This window comes from Stegostoma tigrinum, chromosome 7 (genome assembly GCF_030684315.1).
Source record: "Stegostoma tigrinum isolate sSteTig4 chromosome 7, sSteTig4.hap1, whole genome shotgun sequence".
NCBI lineage: Eukaryota > Metazoa > Chordata > Chondrichthyes > Orectolobiformes > Stegostomatidae > Stegostoma > Stegostoma tigrinum.
The window spans coordinates 70,004,064-70,019,530 of NC_081360.1; the positions used below are offsets into that span (position 1 = coordinate 70,004,064).

The window sequence follows — 15,467 nt, forward strand, 5'->3', positions numbered from 1 at the left end:
TCAGCAAGTCTGCCTCCATGTAGAATCGCAGGAAATTAGTCAGAAACTAAATAACTATTTTGCATCAATGGCCACTGCGGAGAAGGATGTGGAAGCTAGAGAACTTGAGGATTTAAATAGAAACATCTTGAAAAGTGTCCATAATACAGAGGAGGAGGTGCTGAATGTCTTAAAGCGCATAAAAGTGGATAAATCTCCAGTACTGGATCAGGTGTACCCTAGAAATTTGTGGGAAGCTAGGGAGTTGATCCCTGGGCCCACTGCTGAGGCATTTGTATCATTGATAACCATAGGTGAGGTGCTGGAAGACTGGAGGTTGGCTAATGCGGCGTTGCTATTTAAGAAAGATGGTAAGCAGAATCTAGGGAACAATAGACCAGCGAGCATTACATCTGTGTGAGTAAATTGTTGGAAGGATTTCTGAGGGACAGGATTTATATGTACTAGGATAGACAACAACTGACTAAGGATAGTCAACACGGCTTTGTGTGTGGCAAATCATGTCCCACTAAATTGATTGAGTTTTTTGAAGAAGTGAAGAGGAGGATTGATTAAGACAGATTGATAAATGTTGTCTATGTGGACTTTAGCAAGGCTTTCAACAAGGTTCCACATTCTAGACTGGTTAACAATGTTAGATAACATGGAATACAGGGACAACTAGCCATTTGGATACAAAATTAGCCAGAAGGTAGGAGACAGAAGGTTGCTTTTCAGACTGGAGGCCTGTGACCAGTCATGCGTTACAGGAATCTGTGCTGGGCCCATTGCCTTTTGTCATTTATATGAATGATTTGGATGTGAATATAGGAATTATGGTTAGCAAATTTGGAAATGACACCAAACTTTGTTGGGATTGTGGACAGCAAACAAGTTTACTTCTGAGTGCGATGGAATTTTGATCAGATGGGTTGATGAGCCAAGGATTGGTAGATGGAGGTGAATCTAGATCAATGTGAAGAGCTACATTTGGTAGAGCAAATCAGGGCAGGGCTTATACACATAATGATAAGGTCCTGGGGAGTGTTGCTAAAAAAGAGACCTTAGGTCATAATTCCTTGAAAGTGGACTAGAGCAGGTTCATAATTCCTTGAAAGTGGAGTGGCGGGTAGACAGGATAGTGAAGAAAATGTTTGATATGCTTGCCTTTATTGGTCAGTGCATTGACGATCAGAGTTGGGATTAAAAACAAAGTTGCTGGAAAAGCTCAGTAGGTCTGGCAGCATCTGTGAAGAAAAAAATCAGTTAGCGTTTCGGTTCCAATGACCTAAGTCTGATTTTTTTCTTCACAGATGCTGCCAGATTTGCTGCACTTTTCCAGCAACTTCTGTTTTTGTCCCTGATTTACAGCATCCGCACTTCTTGTGGTTTTTAATAGAGTTGCGAGGTTGTGTTGTAGCTGCATAGACATTGGTTTGGCCTCATTTGGACACTGTGCTCATTTCAGGTCTCCCTGCAATAGGAAAAATGTTAAACTTAAAAGGGTCCCGAAAAGATTTACAAGGATGTTGCCAGGGAGGAGGGTTTGAGCTATGGGAAGAGGCTGAATAGTCTGGGGCTCTTTTCCCTGGAACATCAGAGGCTGAGGGGTGACCTTATAAAGGTTTATAAAATGATGAGGGCATGAATAGGGTGAATAGTCAAGATCTTTTCCCAAGATAGGGGAGTCCAAAACTAGAGGGTGTAGGTTGAAGGTGAAAGGGGAAAGAGTTAAAAAGTACCTAAGGGACATCTTTTTCATGCAAAGGGTGGTGCGTGTGTTCAATGAGCTGCCAGAGGAAGTGGTGGAGGCTGGTACAATTACAGCATTTAAAAGGCATCCACATGGGTACATAAATAAGAAAGGTTTAGAGGGGTGTGGGCCAATTGCTGGAAAAGGGGCCAGATTAATTTGGCATATCTGATCAGCATAGATGAGTTGGACCAAAAGTGCTGTTTCCATGCTGTACAAGTCTATGACTCTATTTCTGGAAAAACATTGTACATTCCAGGAAATTGTCCTCAATAGCATTAGTGCTAATTATGCATCCATGATTTATATGTAGATTGAAGTGTCCTGTGTTTATTGTATTGTCCACCTCTAGTTTCTTGATTTGTACCATACCCCACATTAATATTACCGTATGTTGTCCTGAACCATACTTACCATTGATTGCTGCCTTTTGTTGTTTGTTAACTTCAGAAAAAATTCAATTACACATGTTGACACTCTGATTTAAGATTCTCTGTTACTTGTATTCTGATTTTGGCGTTTATTAATATCATCACCACATCTCCTTTCACTTAGTGCCTGTACTTTCATTGTTAATTGCAAGCACATTCAGAAAAAGTGATTTTACTCTGTTTTGTTTTTCTTCTTTTTTCATAGCCTTGAGCCTTATCTGTTTATGTACACTGCCTTCCTGTCATGAGAACTTAAAAACCAGAAGCATAACGAGGCAATTCAGCTCCTCAAGGCTGATCTCATCTTGTCCACAACTTCACTTTCCTGCACACTTTGAAGAAGTCTTTAACACAAGACTAATTAAAAATCTGTCTGTCTCTACCTGACAATTATTCAGTGTCCTGGCACATTACAGATTCTACATTGTACAGATTCACCACCCTTTCAGAGTAGTAAATCCTTCTCATCACTGTTCTAAATTAGCCACTTCTTAGTCTTAAACTATGATCTAGTTTCCCACGCAAAGGAAACATCTGCATAGGCATTTGGCTTCACAACACAGTTTAGAGCATTAGAAAACTCATGGTCTACCTTCTTATTCTTTCAGTGCTTTTGGCAAACAAGATAATGATAAAACAAAACACTATGGATGCTGGAACATCGCAACACAGACAAGCATGCTGGACATCTTCAGCAAGCCAGGCAGTATCAATGGAGAGACAAATAAAGGTTAACTTTTTAGGCTGACAATCTTTCATTCTGTATGCTGGCTATTTAATTTCTTGTCTTCTTAAGTGAGCTGCAGTTAGTAAATAGTAAACTTCTAAAATAGATTAAGTCATCAGCTCCTTTGCATTATTTATCAATCGTGCATTGCCAGTGCTGACCTCAATTGTTCCTCTCCCAATGTTCTTGACATGTTGCATACTGTGAAAAAGATCTGCTCCTGCTTTATTGCTGACAAAGAATCCTTTTATGTATTCAATTCATTATTTATTATGACTATACCATCTGTAAAATCTAGGACATCTTGTCTTGCCAAATAATACCAACGTCCTTGACAACATTGATATCTGCATAGTGCATCAGTTTGTTTCCAAATCACTAACACCTCCACAGCAAATATTGAGACGTCTGCAACTGCGGTCAGCATGAGACATATGAAACTGCACAGTGAAAAGGATTAAGAACGTCAGAAGCAGATTTTGCCTCCAAGAAATTTGGGCTGACAGGAGTATAAAGCAAGAGTAGGCCATGAACATATTGTGCCTGCTGAGAAGTCACTTCAATGTCATCTTTTCACAGTATCCTTTTATTTATTTACACTTATCAACCTCTATTTTAAACGCATTCGATGTCTGAGCTTCAACAGCCTCTCATAGAGTCATGGAGAACTACAGTATCAAAAATGTCCCATCAGCCCATTGAGACTGCACCAGTCAAAAAAAGCAATCAGCTGCTCTAATTCCATTTTCCACCACTTGATCTAGAGCTTTGTATGACTTGGCATCACTAGTGTACAGCTAAATACCGCTGAAATTTTCTGATGGCTTCTGCCTCTACCAAACTTATAGACACTGTGTCTGTTGGTGATACCCAACTGGTGATTCCTCACAGGTCCTCTAAATCTCTTGCCCCTTATTTTACATCTATGCCCCCTGCTTACAGATTCATCTAACAAGGAGAAAGATTTCTTCCCATCAACCCTGTCTATACCTCTCATATTTTATACATCTCAATCATGACCACCCTCAGTCTCCTCTGCTCCAAGGAAAACAGCCATCATTTATCCAATCCTTCTTCAGAATTAAAACATTCCCAGCCCAGGCAATATCCTGGTCACCCACCTCCGCGCTGTCTCCAGTGAAATCATACCCCTTCTACAATGTAAATTCCAGAACTCTGGGGAAGAGGATTTCAAAGATTCACAACTCTCTGAGTAAAAATAATTTGTCTCATCTCAGTTCCAAGTGGCTTCCCCCTCATTTTGAAATTGTGAAAAATTTGGTTCAAAACTTCCCCATCCAGTGAAAATATCTTATCTGTATCTACCTTGTCTATTCCTACAAATATTTTATAAGTTTCAATGAAATTACCTCTCATTCCTCCAGAGAACACAGGCCCAGTATGCCCAATTTCTCCTCATATAACCTCTTGCCATCCCGGGAATATGTGTAGTGAACATTCATCACACTTCCTCTGTGACAGTAATATCTTTCCTAAAGTAAGCAGACCAAAACTGCACACAGTACTCCAAGTGCAGTGTAACCAAGGTCCTATACAATTGATGTAAAATTCTGGTACTCCTAAACTTGAGTCCTTTTATGATAAAGGCTAACATACTATTCCCTTCCCAAATGATTGCTCACCTATATGTTGGCCTTCTTAGTACTTTCCCCCTAAAAACTAAATCACCTCTCTCAACCAACTGAAGTCCAATCACCTTAAAATATATTCTCTGCCTGCAAGGCCTTATAGAAGTTTGTAGATTCATGAGGGGCATGGATAGGGTTAGTAGCCAAGATTTTACCCCCCGAGGTAGGAGACTCCAAAACTAGAGGGCATAGTTTTAAGGTAAGAGTGGAAAGATTTAAGGGGGGACCTAAGGGACAACTTGTTCATGGAGAGGGTGGTGCACGCATGGACTGAACTTCTGGAAGAGGTGGTGGAGACACGTACAATTACAACATTTAAAAGTTATCTCAGTCGGTACATAAATAGGAAAAATTTAGGGGGATATAGGCCAAATTCTGGCAAATGGGGCCAGATTAATTTAGGATATTTAATTGGCATGGACGAGTTGCACCGAAGGGTCTGTTTCCATGCTGTATATCTCTATGACTCTATAACTTACACACTTAACAAAGTTACTTCTGCATTTTTGCTGGACATCACTGTAACATTTTACAAAAGCTATTTGTTTTTCAGGACAATAAGCTACTCTTATTGTACATGCATGCCTACAAAACAAAAGGCCTAGTAATCCTAAACCCACTGTCTTCAGCTTATCATTTTAACGTTACTTGTGAGCTTTGCTATGAAGACCATCTTATCTTGAGTACAAATAAATATCTGAGAAATATGTATTGGGAAGACAATCACATTCTTGCATTTGAATTTATTGAATCTATTAAGAAATATGAAGTTTCCATGATATCTTATCGTCAAAAATATTATGATAGAAAAATTAATCGGTGCCTGCGTATTAATATACATGCTATGCTATGACAGAGTAAAAAATGAAATAATGTTCAAATATTGATTTCTAAACTTTTTAAAGCAACCTCATTATCAGAAGAGTAGCATCTGAAACATGAGAAAAACCCAGTTACCCTCATGTTTGATCAAATCCATTCATTTTGCCGGCAGTCCACATTTAGTGTCATCAATGTTAAAGTTTCCTTATCCCGTATTTTTTGTCAAAACTGAAAGAACTGCCGATGCTGTAAATCAGGAATAAAAACAAAGTTGCTGGAAAAGCTCAGCAGGTCTGGCAGCATCTGTGAAGGAAAGAACAGAATTAATGTTTATAGTCCGGAAAACACCCCAGCCACCATCAGTTCTAAGGAAGGGTCACTGGACCTGAAACGTTAACTTTGTTTCTTCGTTCACAGATGCTGCCAGACCTGCTGAGCTATTCCAGCAACTTTGTTGTTGTTCCCATATCTTTTCTGAAGGATTTTGGAGAGAAAACATAATTATCTTGCATTGATCTGCAGTTTTCCCCAACATGAGTCAATCCATGCAACGTATCTACACTGCATTTGGTGACAACTTGTATTACTTGCCAGCAACACAGATCTATAATTCCTTCAGTATATTTCTAGTTATATTTTCCTTGTTTTGAAAACATATTTTGCATTTCCAGATATTACATAACAGACTTATTTGCTTTCATTTTATCTCACATGTTTGCTTGCAAAAATGGAGTTGTGGAACACCTTCTCTTACTTTCAGAGAACAAGTCGGATTCCTTTCAAAAGTTCCAACAAAATTAGTTTAATCTAGTTAACACATCTGTTGTGGTACCTTGCCATTTTCTAATATCAATGTCTTTCTACGTTGGCATGTTCTTTTTTGTACAACAGTACTACTGTAAGGGCCCACAACACTTATAGATTTATAAGTAGTGGTTCCAAGCAGCATATAGCGTGAGAAATTTATATTATAGTATTGGTAAGAAAATGAGGTTGGACTTTATTCTGGACTAGATAGTTACTACATTCCAGCCAGGACCAAAGCACATACAAACACATTAGTTACTGCAACTCAATAGGGAGGTTTTTATTCTATACTTATACACTCTGTAAAAGTGCAATACAATCTGAACAAGCCTGTAAACTGGCTGATAATTCACCACTGTGATTCCCCAATGCTGAGGTGACTTACCTTTTAAATGGACATATTATGTTCCGACATAACATACACCAATTGTAATGCATTACAGACTCACCTATTGGGCCAGCTCTAGAGGTAGGCAAGACAGGAATATGTGTTTTTTTTTAACTATTTGTTAGAGCAAATTCCCTGTTTGAAATTTAATTTTGGGTAGAAACTCATACCTTCACAGTTGAAGTGGAGCAGTAGCTGTAATATTTTGCTGCTCACCAATAGGTGTCCCGATGTGGCTTGCTAGAGAGAGGTGTAACAATATGAAGCCTTCTCCTCAGCCTGCAGTGAGGAAATATTAGGGTACAGATAGCTAGAGGTGGTGAACTTCAATTTGGCAGCTGCAGAAAAGAATTGTGAAGCCGAGAAAAGCAATCCTCCTGCATTTGGTCTCACAACTATAATGACTGCTTCTCCACATCGATAATGTGCAGGAATAATGAACCTGCTTTGTAAACCTGAATATCTTTACTAAAGTGAGCCCTTCATCTGAAATAAGGCTGATGCCCAGTGCTAGGCCCTTTTAAAGTGGCAGCACCTCATTAATGAGGTGATAAGACAGGGTGATATATTTTAAAATTAGGGTAGAATATGATTGTTAAATTCGCTGAGACTATTTCTAACATTTTGTCAATCTCCTTCACGTGATTAAACGATGGTCCAAAAGGCAAGAGGCTCCATTTCAAATAGAGGGAAAACATACTTCAATTCCTTGAAATTTCCATGCACAAATCACTGACTAACATAGATTATATTTATGTAAATATTCACTGATCAAATAATTCAATTTTCCCAAGTAAAGGATGATCAATGGTCATAAATAACATTATAGAGAAGGAGATGGCAGAACAAGAAGATTAAGCAGGATCATTATCCATGCTACGTTGTCAGACTGCAGTACCTTATCCTCCTTCTATTTATTCTGCCAGTGGCCACAGACACTCTGTACTGTTCCTTGCTGATTCTCTTTCTTCACCTTCTATTTGCAGACTGGAGTTCTCTCAGGATCTCCAGTTCAAAAAATGTGGTCTCTTGGAAGCCCTTCTAGAAATGAGAAGGCTTTGCAGCCTGAATGATTGTTTGGTTCAAATCCAAGTTCTTTGATATAGAGTAGGAGCAAATTATTACAGATGCTGGAAACCGTACTGAAAACAAAAAATGCTCGAACTAACAATGGGTCAGTTAACATTGTGGAACGAACTCTGATGGAGGGTCATCTAGGCTTGAAATGTTGGCTTGATCTCTCTCCATAGATGTTTCTTCTGATATAGAAGTTAACACAACACTTTAACTCACAGGCAACAGAAAAAAATTCACTTCACATCCACAGGTAGCTGTTTTTGAAGTATACCATGTTGATCAATTTGTCAGTTTTGAAGAACTCTCCTGGACAGTTACTGGCTAGTTTCCACATATATTTTTTGTTGATTGTATTTTTCTTCTTTATTTTAGTTTCATCTTATTATTCGTTTTAGCTGTCCTTTTTTTAAATTCTTTTCTAATACAAGAATTAGGAAGGAAATGATGAAAATACAGGCGAACCTCTAAGTAAAGACATTCAGTTCTTAAATCTAAATAAAATCATTCTAATTTATGAAGGAATTACTTTTTTTGAAAATTTGTACATTATATATGTATCCCAAGATACATTTGATTGCTAATTTTGGTCATTTACCTAAAGTATGTTAATGATGTGCACGATGAAGAACGTGTTTGTTTTTGGAGTTCTTGGGTGGCAAGTTCATTACTATGCACTTACCTAGTGGTTTGAGCTTTCTGTAAAAGTCATTTATAAAGAGGAGCAACAGTGGCCAGCAGTCTTGGTACTGAATCAGGGCTGTATGAATTGTAGTGATGGTAATTTCATTGCTATATGCATAAATTACTTAGTTGTTTTTCAATTTTCACTGTCCGATTTTACAAATAGTCACCAGACATAGATGTGATATGGTAGTGTTACTTTCATTAAAGATTTGTGTCTAAGAAAGAAATCACTCAATTGGCAACAGCAAACTGAATTAGAAGTAGCTGGAAATATGAACCTAACAAAACCTGCAATTAGAGGATTGAAGAAGTAGCCCCGGGGGAATGAGCATGAATATTTTTACAACAACAAAATGTTTGAGGGATTGGTCACAAGAAGTATTGTTTTAAGGTAAGGGACAAAGGATTCAGAGGGGATTTGGAGAGGAAAAAAACATTTTCACTCGGTGGGTGATGGGAATCTGGAACGTGCTTCCTGGGCTTAAAATAATATCTGGATGAGCACTTCAAATATCAAAATATTCACGGATATGGATCAAGTGCAGGAAGTTGGAATTAGTGCACCTTTTGTGCTCTTATGTTGGTGCAGACTCAATGGGCTGAAGGGTCTTCTCTGCGCTATCTGACTCTATGAACCTGGGAATCTCTATGAATCTATGAGAGCTGACTTTTGAAATTGGAAATACGGACATGGCATTTTTCAGCATGCAGAATGAGACGTGTGGGGTGTAGAATGCATTCACTGGGCAAGGAAGATGAAAACCAGAGCTCATTATAATGGAGGTGGGACACCACAACTGCACACGAGCAAAGGTTAGTGAGAACTAGGGTCACTGCTTCAGTTAAGTAAAGCCAGAGTCAGGTATTATGAGGTAACTCAATGGGCCCTATAACTTGGGATCAGGAGACACACACCTGCCACTCAGGTAAGTTACTGAGCTCATTACTTAGCTCAAGTATGTCTCATTCACACATTTTACTGGCTTTTCTTTCTGTTCATATTTACTGTTCATGCCTCTGGCAAAAGCATTCCTAGGGCAAGACATTGGGACCTTAGTAATCTTAGAGAAAACTGGCTCTGTTCACGATAATTTTTAGTCCTGTGAGTTCACAAGCTAAGGGTGCATATTGTCTATGCTGCCAGGAATGTAAAAATTTTGAAATACTTACAACATGACGTGAATCCTTATGCCTCTTTCTGTGTCAAAGTTGTCATAGTAGAAATTTACAAATGGCTAATGGGACCCACTTTCAGGATATCAACCTGCAATTCAATTTTCAAACAATTTTTTTTTGTGAACATGAAATGACCGTGAATGGTGAGCCTGTACACAGTACCATTATTCTTATTGGATCATGGCAGGGATTGGGCATTTCAAACCACCCACTACTTGGATGGAGTCAGGCTTGCTTTTGCAGAAGACAATGTTCACAGCTACACAATTGTATCAGGAATCTGATGGAGCTGTAGTCTGGAGTTAGAAAACAAAGAGACAAGACTCTATTCTTTCAGTAACACCAGCGTTGGAAGTTCCATTGAGAAAATCTTCAATCCATTTCTTATCTCTAATACTTGCCCAATCAACCAGATAGACATTGAAAAGACAATTTAAAGAAAAAAAAATTACAGGGTTATAAGCATGTTAATCAATCAGAGCTATCACTCCTATTTTGCAGCTGAGCAGGCTGATTTATGTTTAGTTAAATCCAAAAGGCATTCTAGGAGATCAGCTAAGCATTCAAAAATGCAGGCCACCTGGGAAAACTACACTGACCAATCACCACCACTGCCTACCTGCACTCACCTATCACTACCCCAGTGATAATGGGAACTGCAGATGCTGGAGAATCCAAGATAATAAAATGTGAGGCTGGATGAACACAGCAGGCCAAGCAGCATCTCAGGAGCACAAAAGCTGACGTTTCGGGCCTAGACCCTTCATCAGAGAGGGGGATGGGGGGAGGGCTCTGGAATAAATAGGGAGAGAGGGGGAGGCGGACCGAAGATGGAGAGAAAAGAAGATAGGTGGAGAGGAGAGTATAGGTGGGGAGGTAGGGAGGTGATAGGTCAGTCCAGGGAAGACGGACAGGTCAAGGAGGTGGGATGAGGTTAGTAGGTAGGAGATGGAGGTGCGGCTTGGGGTGGGAGGAAGGGATGGGTGAGAGGAAGAACAGGTTAGGGAGGCAGAGACAGGTTGGACTGGTTTTGGGATGCAGTGGGTGGGGGAGAAGAGCTGGGCTGGTTGTGTGGTGCAGTGGGGGGAGGGGACGAACTGGGCTGGTTTTGGGATGCAGTAGGGGAAGGGGAGATTTTGAAGCTGGTGAAGTCCACATTGATACCATTGGGCTGCAGGGTTCCCAAGCGGAATATGAGTTGCTGTTCCTGCAACCTTTGGGTGGCATCATTGTGGCACTGCAGGAGGCCCATGATGGACATGTCATCTAAAGAATGGGAGGGGGAGTGGAAATGGTTTGCGACTGGGAGGTGCAGTTGTTTATTGCGAACCGAGGGGAGGTGTTCTGCAAAGCAGTCCCCAAGCCTCCGCTTGGTTTCCCCAATGGTAGAGGAAGCCACACCGGGTACAGTGGATGCAGTATACCACATTGGCAGATGTGCATGTGAACCTCTGCTTAATGTGGAAAGTCATCTTGGGCCCTGGGATAGGGGTGAGGGAGGAGGTGTGGGGGTAAGTGTAGCATTTCCTGCGGTTGCAGGGGAAGGTGCCGGGTGTGGTGGGGTTGGAGGGCAGTGTGGAGCGAACAAGGGAGTCGCGGAGAGAGTGGTCGCTCCGGAAAGCAGACAGGGGTGGAAAAATGTCTTGGGTGGTGGGGTCGGATTGTAGATGGCGGAAGTGTCAGAGGATGATGCGTTGTATCAAGAGGTTGGTGATGTGGCGTGTGAGAACGAGGGGGATCCTCTTTGGGCAGTTGTGGCGGGGGTGGGGTGTGAGGGATGTGTTGCGGGAAATGTGGGAGACGTGGCCAAGGGTGTTCTCGACCACTGTGGGGGGAAAGTTGCGGTCCTTGAAGACCTTGGACACCTGGGATGTGCGGGAGTGGAATGCCTCAACGTGGGAGCAGATGTGGCAGAGGCGGAGCAATTGGGAATAGTGGATGGAATTTTTGCAGGAGGGTGGGTGGGAGTAGGTGTATTCTAGGTAGCTGTGGGAGTCGGTGGGCTTGAAATGGACATCAGTTACAAGCTGGTTGCCTGAAATGGAGACTGAGAGATCCAGGAAGGTGAGGGATGTGCTGGAGATGGCCCAGGTGAACTGAAGGTTGAGGTGGAAGGTGTTGGTGAAGTGGATGAACTGTTCGGGCTCCTCTGGGGAGCAAGAGGCGGCGCCGATACAGTCATCAATGTAACGGAGGAAGAGGTGGTGTTTGGGGCCTGTGTAGGTGCGGAAGAGGGACTGTTCCACGTAACCTACAAAGAGGCAGGCATAGCTGGGGCCCATGCAGGTGCCCATGGCCACCCCCTTAGTCTGTAGGAAGTGGGAGGAATCGAAAGAGAAGTTGTTGAGGGTGAGGACGAGTTCGGCCAGGCGGATGAGAGTGTCGGTGGAGGGGGACTGGTCGGGCCTGCGGTACAGGAAGAAGCGGAGGGCCTTGAGGCCATCTGCATGCAGAATGCAGGTGTATAGGGACTGGACGTCCATGGTGAGAATGAGGTGTTGTGGGCCAGGGAATTGGAAGTCCTGGAGGAGGTGGAGGGCATTGGTGGTGTCACAGATGTAGGGGAGCTCCTGGACCAAAGGGGAGAAAATGGAGTCCAGATAGGTGGAGATGAGTTCGGTGGGGCAGGAGCAGGCTGCGACGATGGGTCGACCAGGGCAGGCAGGTTTGTGGATTTTGAGAAGGAGATAGGCCAAAGAGGATCCCCCTCGTTCTCACATACCAACCCACCGACTCCCACAGCTACCTAGAATACACCTACTCCCACCCACCCTCCTGCAAAAATTCCATCCCCTATTCCCAATTCCTCCGCCTCTGCCACATCTGCTCCCACGTTGAGGCATTCCACTCCCGCACATCCCAGGTGTCCAAGGTCTTCAAGGACCGCAACTTTCCCCCCACAGTGGTCGAGAACACCCTTGGCCACGTCTCCCACATTTCCCGCAACACATCCCTCACACCCCACCCCAGCCACAACTGCCCAAAGAGGATCCCCCTCGTTCTCACACGCCACACCACCAACCTCTTGATACAACGTATCATCCTCTGACACTTCCGCCATCTACAATCCGACCCCACCACCCAAGACATTTTTCCATCCCCACCCCTGTCTGCTTTCCGGAGCAACCACTCTCTCCGCGACTCCCTTGTTCGCTCCACACTGCCCTCCAACCCCACCACACCCGGCATCTTCCCCTGCAACCGCAGGAAATGCTACACTTACCCCCACACCTCCTCCCTCACCCCTATCCCAGGGCCCAAGATGACTTTCCACATTAAGCAGAGGTTCACCTGCACATCTGCCAATGTGGTATACTGCATCCACTGTACCCGGTGTGGCTTCCTCTACATTGGCGAAACCAAGCGGAGGCTTGCAGACCGCTTTGCAGAACACCTCCCCTCGGTTCGCAATAAACAACTGCACCTCCCAGTCGCAAACCATTTCAATTCCCCCTCCCATTCTTTTGATGACATGTCCATCATGGGCCTCCTGCAGTGCCATAATGATGCCACCCGAAGGTTGCAGGAACAGCAACTCATATTTCGCTTGGGAACCCTGCAGCCCAATGGTATCAATGTGGACTTCACCAGCTTCAAAATCTCCCCTTCCCCCACCACATCCCAAAACCAGCCCAGTTCGTCCCCTCCCCCCACTGCACCACACAACCAGCCCAGCTCTTCCCCTCCACCCACTGCATCCCAAAACCAGTCCAACCTGTCTCTGCCTCCCTAACTGTTCTTCCTCTCACCCATCCCTTCCTCCCACCCCAAGCCGCACCTCCATCTCCTACCTACTAACCTCATCCCAACTCCTTGACCTGTCCGTCTTCCCTGGACTGACCTATCCCCTCCCTACTTCCCCACCTATACTCTCTTCTCCACCTATCTTCTTTTCTCTCCATCTTCGGTCCGCCTCCCCCTCTCTCCCTATTTATTCCAGAACCCTCACCCCATCCCCCTCTCTGATGAAGGGTCTAGGCCCGAAACGTCAGTTTTTGTGCTCCTGAGATGCTGCTTGGCCTGCTGTGTTCATCCAGCCTCACATTTTATTATCACTACCCCACCTACCTTCTCCATTCCCACCCCTCCTTGCTCTACTCATTTCAGAGCTCCCTTCCCTCTCCCCCATTTCTGAAGAGGGCTCCCGACCGAAATGTCAACTTTCCTGCTCCTGTGGTTCTTCTGGCCTGCTATGTTCCTCCAGCTCAACACCATTTTATCTCTGATTCCAGCATCAGCAGTTCTTGCTATCAATGAGTGAGCTACACCTGGAAAAAGAGATGTCTGACCATCTATTCAACTTGTTTCTGATAATTAGTTAAGCCAATTATATATGTAATTTATGCTTGTTAGAAACAACATACATTCCTTTGTAGGGATTCAATCTCTGCAAACAAAAAGAATATGCTTCAGTTTTATATTTTTTGAAATATTCAGCAGTTTTGGAACCCAATAACTCTTAGATGCTTCCACCATGGCAAAGCTTTGATAATCTGCACCCTTGTTGTCATATAGCATGAATTGTTGTGATCATCTGAAATTTACCATTCTTGAATTTTCTTTGCAGAGTGCAAACTGAAACGCTTTGGCAACTTGTCCCTTTAACAGACATATTCAAGTTCCAAGTGACTGTTTGTGTATCAGAAAAAAAACCTACATATTACTAGACACATAGGAATATCCAAATTATTTAAAAACTAATATATAATATAGTAATGGGAGTTAGCAGGCCAAGTAATAGTGGAAACCAATCACTTGAAGAAAAACATTTTTTGTTTGGTGTAAGGAGCATTTTGTTCATCTTTGCATGCGTGGTCTGTTCTGATTAAAGGACAGGGAAACTAATGGCTTTACACTGCGGTGTGTTTCTTGTGTAGAAAAAAAATCACTTGGCTCACTGCAAATTCAATATTTGATTGCATCTTACTTTTAAATCATGACGGTTGAAAAACAAAAGAAAGAGATGGCAACAGTTGATAACAGCAAAGATCACAGTCAGTGATGTGATGAGAAAGCAGGAGAATTGAAGCTGAATAGAACTCTTTTATGCTGAAGCTAATGATTCTTTTCAGGATCAAATCTCACACTGTTTAAATTGCTACTTCTGCTGATCTTGTTCCCTCATTATGCTCCACAAAGCAGACAATCAGACAGATTCATCTGTGAAAAATCTCACTCCTCTTCCAGTTTGTGCCTACTGGGAAACAGCATCACCTGCGTCTCAAATGTAAGTAAGCAGCATGTGGAATGCTGTTTGTCCTCAGTAAACCAGATTTATCTGTTCCATTTCATATTGTGGTAAATCCAATTTTTTGTTTGAATTTGTTTGGGAAGCCTGAGCTTATTTATAGCCAGAAATAAGCAGAGGATTTAGAGCTTCATTTGTCATAACGTGTAAATAATGACTAAATAAGGACAGGCTCAAACGGTGGTCCTGAGACTGGTTCTGTTGTGCTGTGTTTATTTACAGCATCACAAAATAAAAAGTCAAATATAAACATTAATAAAAAAGGCAGAGCTAGTGACGTTAAGAATTGGTTGATGTAGTCATGTTTGAATAATCCAAGTATTGTGATTTAAGTTGGCAATTTATTCATCCTTATGGGTCAATAATAAACATAATTTGCAAGAAACAAATGATTCAGAGAAGTGCAACATCCCATTTGTACCGCTGTCACGCACAGTTCACCCTGCTGCCCAAATACTAAAATGGTGCTTTTCTCAAATAAAATCCCCAACATAGTAAAATTCATGCCTCTGCATGCAGTTGAGCAATGCAAAATAATTTATCCCAGTAAATTCCATGACATGTATCAGCAAGATAAAATGTGTATGATATGGAATGAATGCCTACAATTCCATTAAAACTACACAACTGTGAAAACTGTTACTCTAGGAGAGGGGAACTTGCAGGGAAAGGCAGAAATGCTCAGCAAATCAGATGAAATTAGTGGAAAAGCAGCAGTCAACATTT

At 42.3% G+C, this 15,467-nt stretch overlaps 1 protein-coding gene and 1 long non-coding RNA gene across 2 annotated transcripts in view; one reads left to right on the top strand and one right to left on the bottom strand.

The window, feature by feature from the left end:
- LOC125453891 (inactive dipeptidyl peptidase 10-like) overlaps positions 1-15,467 on the bottom strand; it is a 1,598,661-nt gene that overhangs the window by 1,315,946 nt on the left and 267,248 nt on the right. The gene's annotated exons all lie outside the window — the stretch shown is intronic.
- Positions 14,609-15,467, top strand: part of LOC125453893 (uncharacterized) — a 53,113-nt gene continuing 52,254 nt past the window's right edge. The window contains exon 1 of the long non-coding RNA XR_007247894.2: positions 14,609-14,720. This is a non-coding gene — a long non-coding RNA (uncharacterized LOC125453893). The remainder of the gene's footprint in view (positions 14,721-15,467) is intronic.